The sequence below is a fragment of the Protopterus annectens genome, chromosome 2.part2 (genome assembly GCF_019279795.1).
Source record: "Protopterus annectens isolate FY-2018-M chromosome 2.part2, PAN1.0, whole genome shotgun sequence".
Classification (NCBI taxonomy): domain Eukaryota; kingdom Metazoa; phylum Chordata; order Ceratodontiformes; family Protopteridae; genus Protopterus; species Protopterus annectens.
Window position 1 is genome coordinate 408,410,989 of NC_056730.1, and position 27,857 is coordinate 408,438,845.

General features: G+C 42.0%; 1 long non-coding RNA gene across 1 annotated transcript in view; it reads left to right on the forward strand.

Moving 5' to 3' along the window:
* Nucleotides 1-1,896: 1,896 nt before the first annotated feature.
* Nucleotides 1,897-27,857, forward strand: part of LOC122795649 — a 299,581-nt gene continuing 273,620 nt past the window's right edge. The window contains exon 1 of the long non-coding RNA XR_006363842.1: nucleotides 1,897-2,063. This is a non-coding gene — a long non-coding RNA (uncharacterized LOC122795649). The remainder of the gene's footprint in view (nucleotides 2,064-27,857) is intronic.

A 27,857-nucleotide genomic window follows, 5' to 3' on the forward strand; every position in this document is an offset into this window, starting at 1 on the left:
TCTGCCTCTTTGTAACATTGTACTTGGAAGACTGTCTTTTTGCTGGCTTTTAATTCTGCTTAAAGGGTTTATGAGCTTCAGGCAATTCTTCCTTTTTTTTTTTTTGTTTTAAACAGTGACAAGGTATCCCTTCATACAAATCCCTATTTTGTGCCCAAGGTGGTAATTGAGTTGTCAGTGAATCAGTCAGTAAAACTCCCTTCCTTTTTCCCTTCTCAGTCTGATCATGAGATGGTCTTGCACACTTTGGATTTACACAGACAGCTCAGGAACTATTTGGATAAAACTAAGGCCATTTATAAGTCTGACCAGCTTTTTGTTTCTTTTCATCGCAGGACATTGGGTTTGACTATTTCTAAGCAAACAATCTCCTCCTGGATAGCTAAGGCTGTTACCTTTTGTTGTTGTTCTCACAGGAAATCTTTGTCTACTTATGTTAGAGCTCATTCTGCTAGGGCTGTTGCCTCTTCTGGTGCTTTCTTCAAGGGGTTGGACACTAGTTTCCATCCTTGAAGCTGCTACTTGGTGTTCAATGCATATCTTTACTAAGCATTATAAATTGGTTATGGTCTCTAGGGCTTTGGTATAGTGTCTGAACATTGGACTATCCCTGGCAGGACATCCATATAGTAAAAAGTACTGCAACAGTGAAGAGGACATTTTGTATAACTGAACTTGGCCTATTTGCTGTATGGTTGAACATGTTGTTTCTGTGTTGTTTGCTTGGTGAAGATGACCTTCCATGCATGGATCAAGGATATACCCTTCTCTTCTGTCCCTCCCTCCTCCATTGAGTTGGTAGCCTTTTGAGTTGGGCCTGGCTGTTGAAATTTCTTGTAAGTCAAGCAGGTATATACTTGTATATCACTTGTTAAAAGTAGAGGTGCTGTTTTTTCGCTGTACTTCTCAGTGGGTCAACAGGTAGTACACTTGCCTTTGGTGCTGGAAGATGAGAAGGCTGTGGGCTCTGCTACACAGATGCTTAGATTAATTTACAAATACTGGCACTACAGTGCAGCAGTGGGGGGGGGGGGGTGCTACACTTCTGAGAGTGCTGCCCTTCAGATGGGGCATTAAAGCAAGGTCCCATCTGCCTGAGTTGGTGGTAGCTCAGGTAGATGTGAAAGATCCCACAGGACTTGTCACAAGGAAAAGGTTATATTCCCTATGGTCATAGCCAACTTTCTCCTATTTAGTAATGAGTACCACCTTGGGTCTCACCTGAAAAGAGGCCACTGACTTAGTGGGACTAACCCAGTTAACAAAGCATAAATAAATAAATTGAATAAATCTTGAATTGCACTGCATAAAAAGTGCTTGCTAACTGGGCAGGTTTTCAAATGATGTTATGGTGTGAGTCAACAGAGTTGTGCATCAGTCCCCAAGTGTGGAAACTGTAGAAAAACTTGCCAAATTATTTTTGGTATAAAGGGTAAAGCCAACCATATGACCCACCTAACCTTTATTGACCGACTAATATGGTAAAGATGTATCTATCACATCACAAGAAGGAGGCTGCTGTAGCAGTATAGTATGGATTATTCCCTTATTTCTCTTTGAATTTTATGTAAATACTCTAGCACAATCATGCAACATTTTTATGCAAGTAATATGTGCTTGCAGTGTTTTCAACTGTACTATTAAAGTTTAACTTTTTTTTAAGGTAATAGCAGTAATGAGGGGGGGTGTAACCATTTTTTGAGTCGCATGCCAGCTGACAGTAAAGAAAAAGCATGAAGCAAAGCATTGCCATTGCACAGGAAAACTTATCAGTTGTTGGAAGAAAACAGGACAAATGTTGAATGACATCAGTGAATAGAGGCACATTGTTATAACTTGCTCAAAGATTAACTGTGCTTGGTGAGTACCTTACACAATTGTATTTCTTCTTACTTCTAGACTCAAGCATTGCTGTACTCTTCTGGATAGGCCTTGCTTATTGTGCATTCGAGAGAAGGGGTGTTTTTGTCCATGGAATTTTTGTGTGCAGAACACATGGCCTTGACTACTAAGAAAGTGTCTGTGATGGTTGAGTTCTTAGGCCGGGCTTTCTGAATTTTAAGGTAAAAATGTGACTTGGAGTGATGCACATCAAGAAACGACTTCCCTGTTCAGTCTGATTATGATTTTTAATCTGCTAAATGTAAAGTTATTTTCCTCTGTGTGGATGATGCAGTGTTTTTTTTCTTTTTACATTCTCTTAATGCAAATATTGTGTATTGTGCTCATTTTCTTTTGCATCATTAAATCTGTGTCCCTGGAAAGACTTTTTTTTTATTTATTGGGTAACTACTTGTTCTAAAGTAATATGCATTAATTTGCATGTTATTTTTCCTGGGTCTTTTAGGGCTGTTTAATCATTCATTTTCAAAAGAAAAAATGAATTGATAAATATTTATGTTGCAGCAGCTTTGTCTTCAGTCCAGTCTTTCATAAGGCATTGCGAGATTCATTTGTTTCTAGAGGTGTATGCCACTTTTGGCAGTGCAAGTACTGCAATATATTCTCTGCATAAGGGTGAGATATTTCATCCATTTGTAGACCTTGTGGTTATTTTTTTCTGTATCTGCAGTCTGAGGTTGTAAATGGCAAATTTCTTTGTTAAACAGATGGCAAAGAAGATAAAGGTTTCTAGGTGTTGTAGTTTGTCGATTACAGAAGAGTTCATCTTTGTCTCATTGGGAGCCACTTAGCTTTTTTTATATCTCAGCAATGCCAGCTGGTAGAGGGTGCAATGTGTTAAAAAAAAGTTTACTTATCTTTTCTGTGTTTTTGGTTTTCTGCCTTTTCCCTGCCTCCTTTTAACAAACCAAAAAAAAAAAAAAAGAGAGAGAGTAGTTCGTCATTTCTGTTTAGTTCCCTAGAAGTCAGTGCATTTATTTATAACTCAGCAGCACCTATAATCAGGACTGGTCTTTTTAACTTTTAATTTTCTCGGGCATTCTTGCCATTTGGGTTGAGTTTTTTATGCTTATTTTAGTAGGTCCACCTGTAGTGCTTCAGGCAATAAAAATCAGTTCTCACAACTATGGAAAGGTAGTATGGTGAAGAATGCCTTTCTAGAAGAAAGTGCATATAACCAGTTAATAGTGCTGCTGCGGTCTGCTACACACATTTACTTGTGGATTCAGTGTTACAAGTGACTGCTTGCAGATGTTCTTTGTGTTTCAAAGTTGCAGTCATTACATTTGGGTTATCTACCTGCAAGTAGCCCTCAGCCGGCCTGAATATCAGAGTCTTGGATTCCTGCGTTGGATGCTGTCTCCTCTTCCATGACGTCAGGTCATCAGGGATATAAAACATGCATCTGACACCATTACATCAGTCTTTCTTGCCGTGCAGTACTCGAAGCAGAAGCAGTTCGCAAGTGCCGGTCGGCTGATTCCTGAAATTTTCGTTTTTGAGTTTCAGAACCGAAGTCTTCCAAAAAAAAATTAAGTACACCGTTGGGGATCCTTTTTCTTGCTTTTAACCGATGTCAGTAAAAGTTAACAATTTTATTACATGTGGAAGGCAAATACCTCAAAGATTTTCATTCGTACTGCATTCCTTGCTTAGGCCCAGACCACAACGTAACTCGCTGCCGGTTTTGTGCCTTATTCAACCCCCGGACTATTCGTTGTCTATTCCTTTTTGCAGCAAATTATTTTGGTACTCAGTTTAGCTATCGAGAAATGGCTTTGGTAAGCCATCTGACTACAGACATTCTGAAAAAACCTAAAGATGAAGAGTGAGGTGCTTTCGCAGCCCCTGATACCCGCTACTTCAGATTTGCAGGCCTCTACTGAGACCTATTCAGAGTCCGGTATGCCAAGAGATGCTTCTTCGACTATGGAACCTGCGGATTTCTCTATCTTGGATGGGCCCGGAGCCACTGTGAAGGCACCGGCTTCTGAAGGTGTATTCAGGCCTACTGACTTGCATTTCAAACTGACACCATCTTCTTCTTCAAGGCCTAAAACCTGACCCAAGCCCAGAAAACCGACGTCCAAACCGCATGGTCAGGCCCATATGCCTAAAAACAAATGATAAGAATGGCTGAAGACCTTATTACTTTAATTAGGGGAAGCCAGCCTTCACCATCTAAGAGACCTAGAACTGAGTTTCCTTCTGATTCTTCTGATCAGGATTGTGAAATTTCTGTTTCTTCTGATTACCAGGATTTGCCCTTATCTACCTATGAGGATTCTGATGCAAAGGATTCAATTCCCCCTGCTTCCCCTCCAAAAGATTTTTCTTTTGGTGAAACCTTGAACACTCTCGGGGAGCATTTCCATTGGGAAAGCCAGGATTACTCTGACTCCAAAAAGAGGCTTAGGGAATTCTTACTCCTCCCCCAACACAGGCCTTTAACTATCCCTCCAGTCCTGGACATTGTAGATGATGCCTTCTTGCAATCTATCCTGGCCCCAGACACTTTACCTCCAGCTCCCAGGAAGCCTGACAGGTATTACAGAGTACCTGACTCTCACAAGTTCCTCTTCAAGAATCCTACTGCAGACCCAGAGATAATTTCCCAAGGACCTAAAGGCATTAAGGCTACTACTGCCAAAAACCCTACCCCCTCTGATAGAGATTCCAGGGCCTTGGACAGATGGGGTAAGAAGATATACACTTCTGCTACTTTGGCCATTAGCGCCTTAAACTGCCAGTTTCATATGTTGAAGTATCAGCAGCATATTATGGGACTACTTAAACAGAAAATTATTTTGATTCCTGACTGTGATGAAAATAAAGAATTACAGGATTTAATGCATTCTGCTGAACAAGTTGGTAAACATACTTAGCAATGACGTTTTGACTATTTAGAAGCATCTTGCAGGGCTGCTGTCACTGTCACTGGGTCTGTTCTTAGAAGGCATGCTTGGTTCAAGGAGCAAACTCTGCCAGATCATGTTAAAGCCAAATTACTGTATGCTCCCTTAAACCAAGGCCACCTGTTTGGCAACAAAGCAGAAGTCGTCCTTAAAAAGATGGCGGAAAAAGCTAAATCTATGCAAACTGTTAAAGATTTCCTGCAAGTTCAGCCTCCCAGATTTAGCAGGCATTGGCCTTCTAAGAATTGGTCCTTTCCTGTCTCTTCCAGGCCTTCTCAGTCCAAACCCAGGAACAGCAGACCACCTAGGCTACAGTCTCAAGGTACTCACAGGCCTAAGCAGCGGGGGCACCCACTTCCAAAGGTGGAAGTAGTAAGACACCCCCCATGGAAAAATCTCACAATGACTTAACCTTAAACCTTCCAAGCCCTGCTCCCTTAGGGGGAAAGATCGCCCTGCATGCAAAAAACTGGGAACTCATTACCCAGGACAAATGGGTTTTAAATATAGTTTTCCAAGGATACAGATTCCACATACACACCTTACCAACCCCAAACGGATGGCCAGACCTACCCCCAAGTCAGTGGGCAGAGGCTCAACAGCAGGTTCTCTCTCGTCTAAGTATCAGGGCTATTCAGCCTGTCCCAGCAAAAAAAAGGGGACAAGGTTTTTACTCAAGACTTTTCCTGGTACCCAGAAAAGGCAGCTCCTGGCGTCCTATCCTGGACCTCTCTATTCTCAACAACTTTTTGGTAATCCCAAAATTCAAAATGCTAACACTTCAACAGCTGCTTCCTATGCTAGGCAAAGGTGCCTGTTTGGCAACCTTAGACTTAAAGGAAGCTTACCTGCACATTCCAATAAGGGAATCTTGCAGGAAATATCTACGCTTCAGAGCAGGCTCCATGCAGTATCAGTTCTCTGCACTTCCCTTTGGCTTGTCTGCTGCGCCCAGGGTATTCACAAATTGTCTAGCTCCAGTCATTGCATTTTGCAAGCAAAGAAATATTCAAATATACCCATACCTGAACGATTGTCTAATTCCAGCAGAAAGCCAGGACATGCTACTAAAACATATGGGATTTGTAAAGAAACTTCTAACCTCACTGGGGTACACCATAAACAAAAAGAAATCTTATCTAGTACCCTGCCAACAGATTGTATTCCTGGGAGCAAGCTTGAACACAGCTTCCCAGATGGCTTACCTCACGCCAGAGAAACAAGTTTATTTGACAGCCTACTTCAAACTACTGGCCACAAAGACCTAGCTATTTGCAAGGAAAATCCTGCAAGCCCTGGGGTTCATGGCCTTTTTCATTCTACTAATTCCATATGCAAGACTGTATATGAGGAAACTACAATGGTATCTAAAAAGCCTATGGTGTCAACATTCTCAGGACCTGGAATCAATGATTCCTATCATTCCTTGCATAAAGACAGAGTTTCTTTGGTGGGCAAAGGCCTGCTACCACAACAAGGGGCTTCCATTCACTCTACCCCCTGCCGCCCAAACCCTAACAACAGACGCATCAGACTATGCATGGGGGGCTCACTTAGCAGGGCAGTGCATTCAGGGCAAATGGAACCCAAGTCAGATGCACCTGCACATCACTCAGAAAGAAATGTTAGCTGTACAGAATTCCCTGACAGCCTTCAAGGACCACATTCTTCCAGGACAATTATTGGTAAAGACAGATAACACCACTGTTGTGTGGTACATACACAAGCAGGAGGGAACCCACTCGTACCCTCTCTGCAGGCTAGCCATGGCTCTGTGGAACACAGCCTTGAACTACCAAGTGCACCTACATGCTCAATTCCTGCCAGGCAAGCTAAATTCACTGGCAGGTGACCTAAGCAGAAATCTCATGAACCCACATGAGTGGAAACTGGAACCAAAGATGGTCAACTTTTTGAGAAACAAATGGGGAGATTTAGAGAGAGACCTATTTGCATCCCCTTAGAACTACCAATTGGACACATTCTGCACAAGGACTTCCCACAGTCAAGCTTGGAAAGTGGATGCCCTGTCCTTCACCTGGGAAAGCCTCTCAGTTTATGCCTTTCCCCCTCTGCCTCTCCTCTCAACAGTTCTGCTAAATATCAAACAGGACAAACCAAGGACAATACTGATTGCACCAGACTGGCCACGCCAACACTGGTACCTCATCTTGTGCAGTATGTCACAGCTGGAACCATGGCACCTGCCTCAGACCCCTTCCTTGCTGTCCCAGCAGGAGGGCCAGATTCTGCACCCTCAGCTTCAAACCCTGAACCTTGCAGCCTGGCTAATTCCTTGAGCTCTCCAATAACATCCCTCAGTAAGCAGGTGCTAGATGTCATTCTGGAGGCAAGGAGGCCTAGTACTAGAAAATCCTATGCTGAAAAGTGGAAAAGATACTGTTCCTGGAGCCAGACTCGGGATGGGCACAACGATGCCCAGCTTACTGCATATTCTTCAGTACTTAACAGAGATGCTCCACAAGGGCCTTTCCTTCTCGTCAATTAAAATTCATGCCTCTGCCATTTCAGCTCATTATAATACTGAACCACCCTTCTCCTCTCACCCCCTGCTAAAGCAATTCCTCAGAGGAGCCAAACATTTAAGACCACCCAGGAGAGCCCCTACTCCAGTCTGGAACCTTAACTTTGTATTGGAAAAGCTCACTCTACATCCTTTTGAGCCAGCTGCAACTGCAGAGTTTAAATTCCTTTTTTGGAAAACAGCCTTCCTTCTAGCCATCACTTCAGCAAGAAGAGTGTCTGAATTACAGGCCCTCATGGCAGTGGGAGCCATTCATCATCTTCCATGCAGACAGGGTGTCCCTCAGGATCAATCCTTCCTTTATGCCCAAGGTGGTGTCTAGTGTGGCCCTTAATCAGTCCATTCATTTGCCTACTTTTTTCCCAACTCCACAAAACAAAGGAGAACAAATACTGCACTCTTTGGACGTGTACAGGCAACTTAGATTTTATTTGGACAGGACTAAGCCTCTCAGAAAATCTGAACAGCTGCTAGTGGGCTTTGCTGCAGGGGCAGAGGGGAAGGCCATTTCAAAGCACACCATTTGTAAGTGGATAGCCCATTGCATTCATTTCTGCTATAAGCACCATAGAAAACCTACCCCATGGGATAAGATCACATTCCACCAGAGCTGCATCTACCTCTACAGCCTTTCTCAGAGGTGTCCCTACCAGGGACATCCTAGAAGCTGCTACCTGGAGCTCTGTACATACCTTCACCAAGCATTACCACATGCCTATTTTTTCTAAATCCAGAGCTGGTTTTGCCACTGCAGTTTTGCAGGGCTTAATAGCTGGTCCTAATGCTCTCTAACTTCCTCCTCCCTTCCTTAGCTTTGGAAATCAACCCAAATGTAATGACTGCAGCAGTGAAACACAAAGAACGTAGTACAGTTGTGTACACTTACCATAAATGTAGATGTTCGAGTGTATTCACTGTTGCAGTCCTGGTTAGCCTCCCTTCAGCCCCCTGACTTCTCTTGGCTCTACTTTTCTTCTTTTTTAGTGTATTTCAGGTTTCTGGTGTATTTGCTTTTTGTTGGAGGTGTAACCTAACTTATAATTGCTTTCCATTATGGGGGCACCTGACATCTTGAGCAAGAAAAACTGATGGTAATGGTGTCAGCTGCATGTTTTGTACCCGCTGAGGACCTGACGTCATGGAAGAGGAGACAGCATCCGATGCAGGAATCCAAGACTTTGATATTCAGGCCGGCTGAGGGCTACCTGCAGGCAGATAACCCAAATGTAATGACTGCAACAGTGAATACACTAGAACATCTACATTTATGGTAAGTGTAAACAACTGTACTGTACGCTACCTGCTGCCTGTCTTTGCTAAACTTCCAAAGGGTCGGTTGTAATGTTATTGCTTTCATTGGTTGTACCACTGTTCAGACTGGCAACTCTCAAGTGCAGGACTAAAGAACCAACTTAAAACACAGTCAACACAAATATGGTAAATATCTTCCTCTATTCACAGCCAATTTAATTTGTTCTGGTATATAACTTTCAGTTGTTAATAGACTATTCTGTATTATTCCTTGTACTCTCCTCAGTACCTCCTCATGTTGAAATGTTGATTCTGTTTGCCATGTATGTTAACTTGTTATTCTTTGTCTGTGATAATTTTTGTATTATTACAAGTCAACTTAATTTGTATGTATTTAGTGTGGAGCTTTTCTCCCTGGGTCTCCACTGAAAAAGGGCTCTGTCCCAGTTGGACTAAACTAGTCAACATATGTCAAATAATGGTGAGACCCCAACATAGTCTACAGAGTCTTTTTACAAACCATGATTTGTGTTACATCCGTGGGCAAAACTAGAAACTGTAAATATGTTGAATGATTCATTTTTATAAAAGTGGAGACGTGTGGTAGAGTGTTGGTTGTGCTGTTGGCAACCTCTTCCAAGAGAGGGACAATACTTAGTCAAAGCTGCATACATTTGGGGCAAAAGAGTTCTGAGGGCATGATGTTAAAGGTCATGTTCAAAGTAGCAAAACTGAGTTCACTATTTGCATTTAAGTTCTAACTTGTTGAAATGATTGGTGGTGTTTAGTGGCACTTCCCATTTTATTCTTGGTTAAAATGAAAATTGTAGGCAAAAAGATTTTTAAACATTTGTGCTTTCATGTTATGCTCTTTTTTTCCCTTCTTACTTTGAAACTCTTGGGATTTGGCTTGATGTCATGTTTTTTGGGGACAGCAGCTACTTCCATCTTGCTCGAACACTGATGAATTATACACCTCAACAAGTTAGCATGTGTAACTTCACTTAATTAGAAACATGCTTGTTTCCACTACTACAACTGATTGTTAGAGAATCAGAAGTGTCCTTTTTTAAATCTCATACAGTACTCCAATGTAACAGGTTACAGCAAAGCTGTAGAGCAGCTCACTGACAACAGTAATATTTAGTGAATAAACTTGTGATTCTGGAGTTCATTAAATATTACTACTTAGAAAGTATGCATTTTGTGACTACTTTTTTTTTCCCCTCACTTCTTTCTTTTTTAACCACATTTGGTTCTGTAATTTATAGATCCTGGCTCTTAGTAAATACTCCCCCAGTATGACCTCATCAGTGTGGTAGGCATAACGACGTGATCTGGATGTTGTGCAAGTCGCATCTGCAAATGCTTGGGAAGATAAATAATTTTGACTATTATTTCATGTAAATAATTTCCCCATACTTCTTTTTTTTGGCTCAGTGCAACTGGGAATGGCAGTAAATGTGGGAAGCCAACTCAAAGGACAATTGGAAGGGTAAGCTGGGCTATTGAACATGATCTTTAAGTGTACCTACCTGTTTTTTTTTTAGTTCTGTGATTCATATTTCATGCAGCACTGCTCCAGTTGCAGAGTACAGCTTAGAGGAACTGACCAGGTTGGTGGCTGATGTTTGGTCATCATCTAATGGAAGAGTAAACCATTTTGTTGCTAAAAATTCAAGTTCATTTTTTTGTTTGCCTGCAGTTTTAAAATATTAAGTAGAGCAGAGTCTGCTATTAAGTAGGATAGCTGACACATGCAAGTCCCGTCTTCCATCCATGTGTAGAGGTGGCCCTTGCTTCCTCCAGTAATATTAAATAACTGTTGACATACATGATACTTCCATGGTTTGTTATGCCAGTTCTCTAAAAGCCTGTTGAATGCATATCTAGCAACTAAATAGTTCAAGTCAGTATACTAAATGGTGTAATTGTCTTGGTCGAGTGGCATTCGAAAGACATGTGTAGAATGGGCGTGCCTTCGTTGAAGGTTTGGCATCGTTGGCACCTCGGCACCATAAAAATCTACTGCCAATCATTAGCGGACCAGAGTTCCGCTGTGGTACCCCTAACCAGGAAAAGCCGAAAGAAGAACAACAACTTCTTAATAGTGTAAACGTCTTTCACTGTTTTGAGTAACAGGGTCCTTTTGCTTCCCATAAGTATATTTGTATCTGGAGGAAATGTTTCATACCATTTCTTATCAGTAAACATTTATTTTTATCGATATGTAGTGTCAGAGGTACAACAGGTGACACATGCACCTTTTATGCTGGAAGATCAGAAGGCTTGTATGATGTTCATCGTGTTTCACTGTTGCAGTCATTACACTTGGGTTATCCTGATGGCAGGCTACCCACAGTCGGCCTGAATTCCAAAGTCTTGGTCCGGCGTCAGTTGCTGTCGCCTCTTCCCTGACGTCAGTGCGTCAGGGGTATAAATGATGCAGCCAACGCCATTTTCTTCAGTCTTTCTTGCCGCGCGGTGCCTGAAGCAAAAGCAGTTCGGAAGTGCCAGTCGGCAAACTCCTGAGATTTTTGAAATTGAATTTCAGATCCGAAGTCTTCAATAAAGCTAATTACCCCGTTGGGGAAACTTTTTTCTTGCTCCAGACCGATGTCAAAAAAAGTAAACAGTTGTATTTCTTGTGGGAAGCAAATATCTCATAAGGATTTTCACTCTTACTGTATTCCTTGCCTAGGCCCTGACCACGACATTGCTAGTTGTCAGTTTTGTGCTAGATTTAACCAACGCACTATTAAGCGTCGGTACGATTTTGCTTTTCATTACTTTGGCCGAAGGTTTAACTACATAATGCCGTCAGAACAGTCGACGACCGGAGTTCATAAAAAGTGCAAGGAAAAAGAAAAGGACAGGCATCCGAGGTCCAAAACCGACGAAGCCTCTTCTAGGCCAGTTGCCGGTTCTCAGTGAGGCGCTTCCTTCCCCGCTACCTCTGAGTCACAGGCCACCTCCGACTCCCACGTGGAGACAGCTAGGCCTCTGGATACTCAAGGTATTGGGCCTTCGGAATCTAATCCCTCAGATGGGTCCGGAGCCGCTGAGCAGGCATCAGCTTCTGAGGGTGTTTTCAGACCTACACAGCTCTATATCAAGCCAACTTCAGCATCAAAGACAAAAACTAAAACAGTTTTAACGACAAGAAAACAAGTACAGCATTCTACAGGTCATACTTCCATGCCTAAGAAACAGATGCTCAAAATGGCCGAAGACCTAATTACTTTGATCAGGGGCTCCCATCCCCCTCCTGATAAGAGGCCTAGGCAAGACACTGAATATGATTCCTCTGATCAGGTTTCCATTTCCTCTGACTCCTCTTCAGAACAGGGATACTCTATTCCTCCCTATGAGGATTCTGATGCTGAAGAATCTATTCCTTTAGCTTCTCATCCTGAGCATTATTCATTTGGGGAAACCTTGCATACCATGAGGGAGCGTTTCCACTGGGAGAGCCAAGATTATTCAGATTCTAAGAAAAGGCTCAGAGACTTTATTTTACTTCCTCAGCACAGACCTCTTGCTATTCCTCCTGTTCTAGACATTGTAGATGTCTTTTCAGAGTCTGGCCTGTCTCCCGACTCTCTACCTCCTGCACATGTTAAGCCAGACAGATACTACAGGGTTCCAGATTCTCATAAATTTCTATATAAAAACCCTGCTGCTGACCCAGAAACTATTTCACAGGGACCCAAAGGGGTCAAAGCTGCTACTGCAAAAAACCCTGCCCCCTCAGAGATTCTAGGGCACTGGACAGATGGGGGAAAAAAGTTTACACTTCTGCTACCTTGGCTGTAAGGGCTTTAAATTGTCAGTTTCATATGCTTAAATATCAGCAATATTTAATGTCTCTGTTAAAACAGAAAATGTTGACAAATTCTGAATGTGCTGAGAACAAGGAATTGCAGGATTTATTGCATGCAGCTGAACAAGTGGGAAAACATACTTTGCAATGTGGTTATGATTCACTGGAGGCCTCTTGCAGGGCCGCTGTAACAGGCTCTGTCATTAGAAGGCATGCTTGGTTAAAAGAACAGACTCTGCCTGATCATGTTAAAGCAAAATTATTGGATGCACCATTACAGCATGATACTTTGGTGTTAAGGCAGAAGATGTGTTGAAGAAAAAGGATAAAGCTAAATCTATGCAGACAGTGAAGGATTTCTTACAGGTGCAGTCACCCAGATTTAGCAGGAACTGGCCTTCTAAGAATTGGTCCTTTCCTCTGTCAGACAGGCCACAAAGAGGCAGATACAGACGCCCTAGAGGCAGACAACAGCCCTAGGGCTCATACAGACCCAAACAGTGGGGTGCTTTTACCTCCAAAAGCGGAGAAGACAAAGCACAGCCATATAGGAAACAGCCCCAATGACTTCCCTTTGCCAGTGCCAAGCATTTATCTTTTGGCAGCACCCTTAGGGGGAAAGCTAGCACTTTTTTCACAAAATTGGCACACGATTACCCAGGACAAATGGGTTTTAAATGTAGTCTCTCAGGGCTACAGGTTCCACTTTCACACCCTTCCAAAGACAAAAGGTATGCCAGACCTGCCACACAATCAATGGGCAGAGGCACAAAACCAAGTTTCATCCCGAGGGCTATTCAGCCAGTGCCACAACAAGAGCAGGGGCAAGGATTTTACTCCAGACTTTTCTTAGTACCCAAGAAAGGACAAAGCCTGGAGACTGATTCTGGGCCTGTCTATTCTAAATACTTTTCTGGACATTCCGAAATTCAAAATGTTGACTCTGCAGTAGCTTCTGCCCATGCTGGGCAAAAAGGCTTGGCTTGTAACTTTGGACCTCAAAGAGGCATACCTGCATGTCCCAATCAGACAATCTTGCAGAAGATACCTCAGATTCATAGCTGGCTCAAAGCACTACCAATTCTCTGCACTGCTCTTTGGCTTATCTACTGCGCCCAGGGTCTTCACAAAATGCCTGGCACCAGTAATTGCATTTTGCAGACAAAAAGGAATTCAAATATATCCCTACTTGGACGACTGCCTTATTCAAGCAGAGGCCAAAGACATTCTACTAAAGCATCTGGCATTTGTATAAAGATTACTAATTTGCCTAGGGTATACAGTAAACGAAAATAAATCAAAACTAGTACCCTCTCAAGAGATAATATTCCTGGGTGCAAGCTTAAATACAACTTCCCAGATGGCTTATCTCACACCAGACAAATAAAGGCATCTGACTTCTTACATCAAAAACATGGCAACAAAGACCCAGTTATCTACAAGAAAAATTCTGCAGGCTCTGGGCTACATGGCCTCCTGCATTCTGCTAATTTCGTATGCAAGACTGCATATGAGGAAACTACAATGGTACCTAAAAAGTGTTTGAACTCAACATTGCCACAGCCTGAAATCATTAATTTTCCTCATTCCTTGCCTACAACAGGAGTTTTGATGGTGGGCACAGGCCTGTCACCACAACAAGGGACAGCCATTCACTTTACCCACAGCCAGGCAAACACTAACAACAGATGCATCAGATTATGCCTGGGGGGCCCACATGGCAGGAAAATGTATTCAGGGCACATGGCCCCCAAGCCAAAGGCATCTACACATCAATCAAAAAGAGATGCTAGCTGTACAAAATGCCCTGACAGCCTTCAAGGGCCTACTTCATCCAGGACAGCTGCTGATAAAGACAGACAACACCACAGTCATGTGGTACATAAACAAGCAGGGGGGCACACATTCCTACCCCCTCTGCAGACAAGTCATGATTTTGTGGAACACAGCATTGACCTACCAAATACACCTGCAAGCACAATTCCAGCCAGAAAAAACAAATGCTCTGGCAGACTAAGCAGAAACCTCATGGACCCTCACGAGTGGAAACTAGATCCACAAATCTTCAGCATGATAACAAGGAAATGGGGACGCCCAGACATAGATCTTTTTGCCTCCCCTCACAACTGCCAACTTCAGAGATTCTGCACAAGGACTTGTCACAAACAAGCATGAAAAGTGGATGCCCTGTCATTCAGCTGGAACAGCCTTAAGTATATGCCTTTCCTCCACTGCCTCTCCTCCCCAAGGTACTCCCTAAAGGTCAGACAAGAGAAACCACAAATGATACTGATTGCCCCGGACTGGCCACGCCAACACTGGTACCCAATCCTAAGGAGCTTGTCCCAAGGCCCAGCCTGGACATTACCTCAAATTTCTCATTTACTGACCCAACAAAACAATCAGATCCTGCACAGCCAACTCGGAACTCTAAATCTAGGTGCATGGAGGATACTGTAACCATTCAGAATGCACCTCTCTCTAAAGTGGTTATGGATGTCATTTTGGAGGCCAGGAGGCCCAGCACCAGAAAATCTTATGCAGAAAAATGGAAGAGATTTCTTGCTTGGAACCAGGCACAAGGAATTGACACGCTTGTTCCAAATATTCCTCAGATTTTACAATATCTAACTGAGATGCTGGACAAAGGCTTATCCTTCTCATCAATTGAGATCCATGCATCTGCCATTTCAGCTCATTACAATACAGACACACCTATTTTTTCATATCCATTGCTTAGGCAGTTCCTCAGGGGGGCCAAAAACATAAGACCTCCAAGGAGAGCACCAAATACCTACATGGGACCTCAATTTTGTCTTGGAAAAATTCACAATGCTTCCTTTTGAGCCAGCCAATACAGCTGACATAAAATTCTTATCATGGAAAACAGCTCTGCTCCTAGCAATAATTTCAGCAAGAAGACTGTCAGAGTTACAGGCATTAAGGGCTGTGGAACCTTTTATTATCTTCCATCCGGACAGGGTTTCTCTAAGGACTTGTTGATACTTGTGAACCTCTGCTTTCCTTAAAACAAACAAAAAAAAATAAATCTTGCTTTTTTTCCCACTTTTCTGAGATTTAAAAAGGTTCAGTTACAGATTTGCTGTTCTGAACTGTTTGTAAGTTTCTTGGAGGCCATTGTTTGCTTGGGCTAAAGGGAAGTCTCTGTGTTCATCAGTGGCAGTGATAAACATTGAGCAACCTGCCTGCCCCTGTGGGAGTGGTTACTGCCTTGAAACTCTAGTTTTATTGGCCATTTTGGGTCAATTCCAAACTCCTTGATCTCCCTCTCATAAAACCCGATTGCCTCGTGGTTTTGGCGTCTTTTTGGACTTCTTGGCTGTTGGTGAAGCACCCACCAAGAGGAGAAAACGCTGAGAGAAGAAAGGAGCCGCTTTTGAGATTTTGAGTATTTTGCTTCAGATTATTTGTTAAGTTTTTCTGCATTTCCACCTACTTTTGAGCATTTTCTGGCTTGTTAAACTTGATTTCTGTGTTGGTAACTGTATTTAGAACACAACCTAGAGCTGATTACTGAATTTCTTGCCTGCACTTATTTTTAAAATCCTTTTTTTCTTAAAACTTGCATTTTATCTGTCTCTGGCCTAGCAATAAAGTGTGGGGTCATTTACTGCACTGTTCTAACTTGTTGATACTTGTGAACCTCTGCTTTCCTTAAAAAAAATATAAAAATCTTGCTTTTTCCCCACTTTTCTGAGATTTAAAAAAGTTCAGTTACAGATTTGCTGTTCTGAACTGTTTGTAAGTTTCTTGGAGGCCATTGTTTGCTTGGGCTAAGGGGAAGTCTCTGTGTTCATCAGTGGCAGTGATGAATGTTGAGCAGCCTGCCTGCCCCAGTGGGAGTGGTTACTGCCTTGAAACTGTAGTGTTATTGGCCATTTTGGGTCAATTCCTAACTTCTTGATCTCCCCTCTCTTAAAACCCTCTTTTGCACGGTTTTGCACGTTTTTGCACATAGCGCAACATCGGGCAGCGCCACCTAATTGGGTTTAAACTATTCCTGGCTCCATGAAGTCTGCTCTTCACTTTTTCCCTTAGAACTGCTCTATCTCTCAAAGTAAACACCATATTCTCATTGTAAGGCCCCTCTCTGGTCCAAATAAGTAATCTTACAAGTTAGCACTAATAAACCATAAGCACTACTTACTCTTATACTCTCTACGATTACCTTGTCCCCTATTGGTCCATTTTAATTCAGTTCCCTGTATTACTCTAGCATGTCCAAAGGTCAGTCAGTGGTTTCCTCTCCAGTCCAGCTGGTGAATCTGGGAATTTTGAGGCAAAGTTACAACTGTCTCATGTACACGGACAACCCTCTCCTCCTCCAAACAGGTTCAAATATATGTGAGAGATGCAACCATATAGCCAAACTGGAGGCTGAGCTCTCTCATCTCAAAACTGGTGTAACCAGTCAGGAGGAGAAGGTAACCTCACACAACACAATTCCAGTATCATAGTCCCACCACAACAGCGAACCAAACACATAAAAACACAAAAACATACTCGGAGGCTCTAAATAAAAATCTACCTAAGCAACAGAGACCTCCAAAGCAGACATCCAAGCAAACGCTACCCCAAAACAAAACACGTACAACACATAGCACACAGTCAGTGTGCCAAGCAGTCACAGCCCTTAAGGCTGAATAACACACCTGATACCCTTGTAATAGGTGACTCTATTGTCAGACACACTGACGTCCCGCTCACCAGGCTGAATAAAGAGAAGGTCACAGTGAGCTGCCTGTCGGGCGCTAGGATCCGCCACATAACGCAAGCACTCAGGTCACTCCAAAGCAAATACAAATATGACTCAGTCATTGTACATGCTGATGTGAATGACCTGAGACGTATCTCCCTTGACTACATGAAAAGAGACATAGAGGATCTCTCTGATCATGTAGCCCAGGCCGGTATGACCCTGACCTTGAGCAGCATCTTACCCTCACCTAGAATGATGCCACAGTATAAAGACAAAATGATCGATTTTAACAATTGGCTAAAATTTTGGTGTCATTCAAAGGGGATCCAGTGTCTGTCAGCCTGGGATGACATGCATGACAAGCCACGTTGCTTCGCTAGGAACGGCTTGCACCTGTCACCCCTGGGCTTTCGGATATTGGCAAAGGCTCTTACAACCCCCGTAGTGCCTTTTTTAGGCAAGGCTCAAAAGTCAAACTCACCTCCGTAGACAGCACAAGGAACAAGAAACTAAGGGTAATGCTGCTAAACGCCAGAAGTCTTAACCTCAAGATGCATGCACTCAAAGCTCTCCTCAGTATGGAGAACATCGATATCTGTGCAGTGACAGAAACCTGGTTCAAGGCTCCAGAGAGCACCTCAGCACTACCAGGTTATACCTCATATCATGCTTTTCGGCCCCAAAACCCGGACCGAACCACAAAAGGAGGGGGAGTTTCCATATTTATCAAGGATATCCATACCACCAAGTTAGTTGCAGTGCACGAAGTATCGGAGATCATCCATGTGCAACTGACAGTGGGCAAGACTGCTTTTCAATTTATAGCATCCTACAGACCACCCTCTCAAAGTCAGGAATCCCACTCGGCTTTCCTGAAAACATTGGAGAACACGAAGATCTCTCCAAACACCATTATATTGGGTGACTTCAACTACCCAAACATAGACTGGGAGCATTACTCAAGCCCCAGCACCTTAGCCCGTTTCCTGGAATTTATAAACTCAAATGCTATGGAACAACTAGTCACCACTCCCACAAGAGGGGAAAACATACTAGACCGGATCATTACCAACATGGGGACTCTATGCTCCATACCAGAAGTATATCCCTCATTGGTAAGATCAGACCATATATTAATTTCACTGGATATCCACATCCGACCCACCCCCAGCCCAGAAAACCACAGTGAAAAACTTCTCAAAAGCGAACTTCACACTTCTCAAAACTGAAGTGGAATCCTTCAAGGCCCCAGGGCCAGTGGAAACTATGGCCCAAACTGTAGAATCCTATATAAACGCATTCTACGGACATCTCCAGGAATGCATGGATCATGCTATCCCAGACAAAATCAAGACCCAATCATCCAAAGGCAGGCGTCCAGTCTGGTGGACCCCAGCCATAAATAAACTGTACAACAGAAGGAGGAAGCTACTACATGATAGAGCAAAATCCCTAAAAGGGAAGGCATCACTGATCAGTACTAGCAAAAAATTGCAATCTTTCATAAAATCCTCCAAGGCCAGCTTTGAGAGAAAAATTGCACAGGACACTAAAGACAATCATAAGGCTTTTTTCAGTTATGTTGGGAACCTGGGATGCAACTCCCAGACTTGTTCTGAGTTGATTCTAAACAACAAAAAATACACTGAACCCACAGACATCGCTAATATCCTGGCAGACAGGTTCAGTGCAGACTTCTCCACCCCCTCCCCCCCCAAAAGAGCAAGTATCTGTCCTGGCAGAGTGCAGCCTCCCAAACATCTCTGATGCACAGGTGAAGGCCGCCCTCTCCAAAGCAAAAAACACTGCTTCCATGGGACCAGATGGTGTCCCGGGTTGCGTCCTACATGAACTCCAAGAAGAACTAATCCCTCAAGTAAAACTGCTGTACAATCTCAGCCTCACTACAGGATAATGTTCCCAAAGAATGGCGTACAGCAACAGTGGTCCCACTCCACAAAGGTGGCGCCTCTGCGGACCCTGGAAACTATCGCCCCATAAGCCTTACTAGCCTAGTATGCAAGGCTATGGAGAGGATCATCATGGAACTCATAAACAAAGACAATGGGGACCTACAGACACTAGATCCTACCCAATTTGGCTTCGTCAAGGGTATATCCTGCCTTTTGAACCTGGTCGACTTCTTCGAAACAGTCACCAAGGCCATAGATGAAGGGAAGGTAGTCCACACAGCCTATCTGGACCTCGCAAAAGCATTTGGCACAATACCCCACTCGGGCATCATAGATAAGGTATCCAGCCTAAATATAAACCCCTATGTCACAAGATGGGCCGCAAACAGGCTCAAAGACAGAACCCACAGAGTCAGAGTTGCTGGAGCCATGTCAGACTCGAAACCAGTCACAAGTGGCATCCCACAAGGTTCTGTCCTGGGACCTCTCTTGTTCGGTATTTACTTTTCTGAGGTACAGGCCAACGTGGGAGGACTATGGCTCACCACGTTCGCAGATGACTGCAAACTGGGCGCCATAATCGACTCTCCAGCTGACACAAACATCCTTCAAAAAGGTCTCGCAGAGACGGATAACTGGTGCCAGAGCCATGGTCTAAAGCTAAATGCCAAAAAGTGTATAGTCATACGCAAAAACAATGTGCCCACAAATTACCACATAGGTGGTAACCCATTAAGTGCAGAGAAAGTAATTAGGGATCTGGGGACCCAAGTTGATAGCAATCTCTCCTTTGACAACCACATTGCCAAAGTGGTTAGAAAGAGCTTCTACATAGCCCCACCTCATCATGAAAGGATTCACATCTAGATCAAGAGAGGTAATCGTGCCCCTTTATTCATCCCTCATCAGGCCCATCATAGAATACAATGCCCCTTTGGGATGTACCTTACCCGACACCTGCAGCAATTAGAAAGACCCCAAAAGTACTTCATCAGGAGGATCAAGGGACTCAAACAGATGCCATATACTGCTCGGTTAAAAAAACTCCAGCTCTACTCAGTTGCATACCGCCTACTTCGAGGCGATCTATGCCTGACATATAAAGCTATGTCCAACCCAGAATTAATGGACATGCTCTACCTCAGTAAATCTAAATCCCTTAGAGCCACACGCTCGAGGGACTTGAACCTCAGCACAGAAATAAATAGAACATGCTGGAGGGACAGATTCATAACCCAGAGGCTCCCTTCGCTCTGGAATAGAATTCCAATTCATGTTAGGCAGAGCACCTCACTGACTCTCTTCAAGAAGAATCTTGATGAGTGGATGGGGGATCGTAGGTTTGTCCCGAGGATTACTTCCAGGTCACTATTAGACAGAGGCACAGTAACAAAACTTTAAAAAGGGCACAGTATACTCAAATCAAGGTGTGGCGTAAGCCAAACACAATCAGGCTAGGCTTATAAATGCCCCAGGGCAGATAGCCTAGTATGAACCTATGACAAACTCGACATTTATGCCTAAGGTAGTGTCCAGTGTGGCTCTTAGCCAAACCATTCATTTGCCTACTTTTTACCCAAACCCTCAGAATAAAGGGGAGAGACTTCTGCATTATTTGGACATACACAGACAGCTATGCTTCTACTTGGACAAAACTAAAGCTTTCAGAAAGACTGAGCATCTTTTAGTGGCGTATGCTGCAGGATCACAAGGAAAGGCTATCTCAAAGCAGACTATTGCAAAATGGATAGGACACTGCATTAATTTCTGCTATTCACAACATGGTAAATCAGTGCCTAAGGGCATTAGACCACATTCTACCAGGACAGCAGCCACCTCAGCAGCCTTCCTCAGAGGAGTACAAACCAAGGATATTTTGGAGGCTGCAACTTGGACTTCAGTGCACACTTTTGCTAAGCACTACCACTTGCCTCTTTCCTCTAAATCCAGAGCAGGCTTTGCCACTGCAGTCTTGCAGGGCCTTATAGCTACTCCTAATTCTATTTAGACCCAGCCGCCCAACCTCAGCTTTGGAATTCAACCCAGATGTAATGACTGCAGCAGTGAAACACGAACATAGTACAGTTGTGTACCTACCATAAATGTAGATGTTCGAGTGTATTCACTGTTGCAGTCCATGTTACCCACCCACCTTCCCCCTTTCTTTGCTGGGACTTATCTGCACTTCTCTGTCCTATACAACCTATGTGTTGTATTTGCTTGTAGATGAAGGTATTGCTATTTTGGTGCATGCTTTTATTAGCAATGTTTTTTAGCCTACCCTTTTGGGGGCACCTGACATCTGGGGCAAGAAAAACTGAAGAAAATGGCGTTGGCTGCATCTTTTTATACCCCTGGCGCACTGACGTCAGGGAAGAGGCGACAGCAGCCAACGCCTGACCAAGACTTTGGAATTCAGGCCGAATGCAGGTAGCCTGCCAGCAGGATAACCCAAGTGTAATGACTGCAACAGTGAATACACTCGAACATCTACATTTATGGTAGGTACACAACTGTACTTTCTATTCCCACCCCAGGTATATTGATTAATTTTTAGTAGTGACACTAAAAAGCAGCATAAGTTGGTGCTACACTCCTGAGTGTACAGTCCCTTGGATGAGTTGTTAAACAGAGGCTCCATCTACCTGAGTTGATGGTAGCTAAGGTGGATGTAAAAGATAGCACAGAACATACTAAAAAATGTAGGGGTTCTTTATTAATTTTCACAACTTGTACACAGTATTTACATAGTGTACATTGTTTACAATTATTTTCATTTTTCATCTACCATGTAGTATAATCCCATATACCTTAATCATTCAAAAACATATTTTCTTCATAATGTCAGACAATACCCATTTACCATTACATTTAATTTCATTTAGTCTCTCATTCCAGATTGTCAACAAAATATAAAAGTTATCAGTCTCTTTCACCTCTGTTGTTGTTGCTATAGTACCCATGTTCCTGCATATTCATTTTTATGTCTTCAGTATTTTTTGAGACCTTTAAACATCTTATTTTCACATACTTTTCCCCTCTTGAGCAATTCAGTAAAACATGTTCCATTGTCTCAACCTCCCCACAAAAATTACACACTCTCTCTTGTATTCTTTTGTAAAGCATATTGGCTTTAACAGGCAATTTACCTGTTGTGAATTCTCCACATGAAATCATTACGTTCTTTCATTTTTGTACACCATGCAAGTCTTATCTTTATCGCATTTGTCTCCCCATTTCCTAAATTCTTCCATGGGTATGTATAATAATGTTCATTCAGTACATTTGAATATCATTCTTTTCTGTCTTTTTCCTCCATTTTTTATATTCAGTCAACATAAAAAAGAAACTCTCTTATGTCTTCATTTACAGAATTGTTCCATCTTTTCCCTAAACTTATTCTCTTCTCAAAAATTCTTATAGTTATCTTCCATTATGACATTTATTCAATTCTTATGTTTTTCTTCTAATCTTACCAAAACTTTATAAAGATTCAGTGAAGCTACATGAACATTTGGGTAATTAACCCAGTCCTCCTTCCTTTTCTTTAACATACAAAATCCCTCTTTTAACTGGATTTAACCTGGATCTCCATATAAATGAGAATATAATAGATAATAATTCTTTCATACTTGAAACATCTGCTAAATATGCAATTTTACCCAGAAAAATAGAATTTAAGTACACTTTTATCTTACACGAGAGTTTATTTCTCTTCCAAAACATTGCATACTTCTCTTAATTTCTATATTATTTTCACCATTGTTTTTCTTTAGCATATATGTTCCAAGTCTTATCCCTAATATATCTATAACCTTATAATTAAATTGCATTCCTTTTATGCTATCTGTTGACCCAATTCCACTACTTTGTCTTTATTTATACACAAAACAAGCATTTTTAAATATGGATTTGAGTTTCTGATTCCTTCTTCCATCCATTCCTTATTCTTCACAACTAAAACTACATCATATGCATAAGTAAGAATTATTGGAATTCGTATTTCTTCCGTTATTTTATATCTTGTCATTTTTAACACTATTCATTTTACTAGCGACTACATTCATAACTAATGCAACTAAAATGCGTCGTGCTGGATATATCCCTGCCTTATCCCACACTCTGTTTTTATTTTTAACTTAACCTGCAATTTAATATCACTCGCATTGTTATTCTTATACCCTGACATAAATATTTTTATTATTTTGTCACTTATACTATAATCACTTATTATATCCCACAAAACATCATATTGTGTTCTATCAAATGCTTTACTTGTGTCTCCTGTCATAACTTTAGTCTCCACCCCTTTATTTAGAACATCATCTATCACCTGTCTCAGTATCCATAATAAATCTTGACCTCCTTTCCTTTTCTTACCAAATATATCAAGTAATTTATCTAAACTATTTCATAATCTTCTTCCCTGTTCTCATATATATCTTATAATCTGTATTATTCAACATTATCCTCTTTCTCCTTTTTTTCCATATAAATTGTATAACCCCTGTGCATATTTTTTCTGCTATTCCTTTTTTAACCATTCATTCAATACTTCCATGAAATACACTTTTTGCCATTCTTCCATATTATAATACATGTAATACTCAATACCATCCATTCCCTTGTCTTTTCCATATTTAATTCCTTTATAATTGCATTAAGTTCTCCTACACTTATGTTGTCGTCTTTCGGCTTTTCCCGGATAGGGGTCACCACACCAGAACTCCGATCCGCTAATGATTGGCAGTAGATTTTCACGAACGCTGAGGTGCCAGCTCGATGTTCAACCTTCAGTGAAGGCACACCCATTTCCGCATGTCTGGGAGGACATGCAGACTCCACACAGAAGGCACTCCCCTCACTACAGCCGAGAATCGAACGGGAGAACCTCTTGCTGTGAGGCAACAACGCTATCACTGCACCACCTTTTCCATATTTCTATTATCCACTTATTTTTTTAATTTTCCATTTCTGTATTCTTTTTAAATGTATTGTATGTATAATTCCTTATTACTTCAGATATTCTTTTTTTGCGTATTCACTCTCTCTCTCTCTCCATTATTCTTCAATACCATTATTCTCATATTTTCTCATAATCTTATTTAAATACAGAGCCACCTCTTCTTTTTCCCATGTAAAAATATCTTTGCTTGTATAGCATTTTTTAATCTTCTCCTGATTCATTTCATATATCTTCTTTTCTTTTGTATAAGAGTATTTTCTAATACTTCTTTAAACAGTTCCTGACTTAGTTGCCTAGATTTTAGTTTTTTTTTCCTTTTCCTCATGATTTGACATTCTAAAAAAACTTTTTATATTTTTCTTTAAAACGTATCCACCAATTCATCCAGTTTTCATAAAAAATTCTCATATTTGCATGATCTTTCCATAATTGGTTAATCTCTTTTTTTATCTTTTTTTTCTAGGTCTTTTTTATTAGGTCTCTTAATGGCCTTTAACTACTCTTTTATGTATCCTTCCTTTTCCTGCCCTTCTACCCATATAGCTAAATGATCCAAAAGGCCTGTTTCGTTTACTCCTCCCTGTACTGATTTCAGGCTATCAGATACTGCAAAATAATCAAATAAGTCAATGTTTTTTATCCCATATATATAACTTTCCACTTTTCATTATTTCGTAAACCTTCCTAACATCACTTCCTTCTTTTCTTCTTTTTCTTAAATCAGTTAACATCTCCCACTAATATTATTTCCATATCCACTCCAACATAGTTTAGAATTTTTTTAAACATTATATATGATGATGTCCTTCTCATTCTTCCTCATTGATGGGTCATGGATCTGATCCTGTGATCTGACTCGGACGCATTTCCAGATTCTAATCTCAAGCTCTTTGATTAAACGTGGGATCGGGCAGTGTATTGGACTTGGTTCACTCTGTACCACATCCTTAAAAACTTTCACGCTCGCGATTAATTTAACGTTTCCCCTTTAAAGTTTGTAGACCAGATGTTTCTCTAACAGGTTGAATATATGGTCTCCAGCCATGCCTTTCACAGTTGAACAGTGTGTACTTTGGATCAGGAGTGTGAGTTAATGTTTTCTGTCTTCTCCCTTTGGCCATCATTAATGTCTTTTTATATTTGCCTTGGCAAAGCATTTCCTTCTGCTATCTGACTACTGAGGAAATGACAACTTGGCTCCCGCTATCTACCCAATCTTGTGCATTGCCACCGGGACTCCCTTAAATTTGCATCTTTTCTGTGTGCAGCTTTCTTCTTTCTTTCTATTAGCACTGCCTGACCAGTGAAGTTGCAGAATGGTATGGACTTTGAGTTTTTGGACTTTTTGTCAGGATCTGTCCTCATACCTCTCAACTGTCCAGATTTTTATATTTTTTTGGTCTGTTTCACAATAGTTTTTATGGCTTTGTCTGGACTTCTTGCTCTAAGAAGCTGTGGTTCCCATCTATCTGGTATCTGTGGAGCTGTCGGGGGAGTTCACTGCTTTCATTGTATTCCTCCTGACCTCTTCGGTGGTTTCTTCAGGGGCTCAACCCCCCTCCCCCTCTAAAGTAATGGAGCTACTGTACCGGATTTTGAATCCAGTGTCAGATCCAAAACTCCTAGGACCTCCTTCAGATCCCTAGATGTTCTTCGTAATTCACTGTTGCAGTCATTACATTTGGGTAATCTGATGGCAGGTTGCCCTCATTCGGCCTGATCAAAGTCTTGGGTCCTGCGTCGGTTGGTGTCCCTTCTTCCATGACGTCAGGTCGTCGGGGGGTATAAAACATGCAACCGACACCATTACATCAGTCTTTCTTGCCACGCGGTGCCCAAAGCAGAAGCAGTTCGCAAGCCCCGGTCAGCCAACTCCTGAAATTTTTGTTTTACAGTTTCAGAACCAAAGTCTTTAACTAAAAACCTAAGTACCCCGTTGTGGAAACTTTTTCTTGCTCCTTACCGATGTCGGTAAAAGTTAATAATTGCATTACTTGTGGGAAGCAAATACCTCATAAGGATTTTCATTTGTACTGCATTCCTTGCCTAGGCCCTGACCAGAATGTACCTTGCTGTCGGTTTTGTGCTAAATGTAATCAACACACTATCAAACGTCGGTACATTTTTGCTTCTAAATATTTTGGCTCACGCTTTAATTATCGATAAATGGTTGGTAAGCAATCCAACTACCGGAATACCTAAAAAATGCAAAGAAAAAGACAGAGACAGACCGTTGAGGTCCAAAACTGCCGACGATGCTTCTCCTAAGCCAGTCGCCAGTTCGCCGGTTCTCAGTGAGGTGCTTTCGCAGCCCCTAATACCTGCTACTTCTGATTCGCAGGCCTTTACTGAGACCCATTTGGAGTCCAGTATGCTGCAAGATGCTTCAATTATGGGACCCACGGATGTCTCTATCTTGGATGGGTCCAGAGCCCCTGTGCAGGCACCAGCTTCTGAGGGTGTTTTCAGGCCTACAGATTTGTATAGTAAGCCAACGCCATCTTCAAATCTAAGGCCAAAGTCTCAAACTATGCCTAAAAAACGACGCCTGGGCCACGTGTGCAGGCTCCTATGCCCAAAAAACAAATGATCAAAATGGCTGAAGATTTAATTACTCTGATCAGAGGTAGCCAACCCCCTCCCCCCCTTCTAAGAGGCCTAGGCAAGACATTGATTATGAATCTTCTGAACAGGATTCTATTTCTTCTGACTCTTCTAATGAACAGGAATTGTCTATACCTACTTATGAGGACTCTGATGCAGAAGATTCCATTCCTTCTGCTTCTCCCTCTGAGGATTTTTCTTTTGGGGAAATTTTACATACCTTAAGGGAACATTTCCACTGGTAAAGTCAGGATTTCTCCGAATCTATAAAGAGACTTAGGGATTTTCTACTTCTTCCTCAGCGTAGGCCTTTGGCTATACCTCCTGCTCTAGGCATTGTTGATGATGTTTTTTTCAGAATCTAGTATGGCTCCTGATTCTCTGCCACCGGCTCCTTGTAAGCCAGACAGATACTACAGGGTTCCTGACTCCCACAAATTCCTTTTCAAAAATCCTGTTGCAGATCCTGAAACCATTTCTCAGGGTCCCAAGGGCATTAAGGCTTCTACTGCTAAAAATCCTACCCCTTCTGATAGAGATTCCAGGGCACTGGATAGATGGGGTAAGAAGGTTTACACTTCTGCAGCCTTGGCAGTCAGGGCTTTAAACTGTCAATTTCATATGCTAAAATATCAACAGCATATCATGGGACTGCTTAAACAGAAAATTATGCTAATTTCTGACTGTGTGGAAAACAAAGATTTACAGGATTTATTGCATTCAGCTGAACAAGTTGGAAAACATACTTTGCAATGTGGTTTTGATTCTTTGGAGGTCTCTTGCAGGGCTGCTGTAACTGGGTCTGTGCTAAGAAGGCATGCTTGGCTCAGAGAGCAAAATCTGCCTGATCATGTCAAAGCAAATTTGTTGGATGCTCCTTTACAACAGGACCGTCTCTTTGGTAATAAGGCTGAAGAAGTTTTAAAAAAGATGGAAGATAAAGCTAAATCTATGCAAACTGTAAAAGATTTCTTACAAGTGCAACCTCCAAGATTTAGTAGGCACTGGCCTACTAGGTACTGGTCCTTTCCAGTTCCTTCGAGAGCCACTTAAGTCAAACCCAGACATTCCAAAGGCTCCAGGTTTCAGTCACAAGGGACTTTCAGAACGAAACAATGGGGGTGCCTCCTCTTCCAAATCTGGAAACAACAAGACACCTCCCTATGGTAAGCAGTCTCAATGACTTCCCTTTACTCTTACCAAGCACTTAACTTTTAG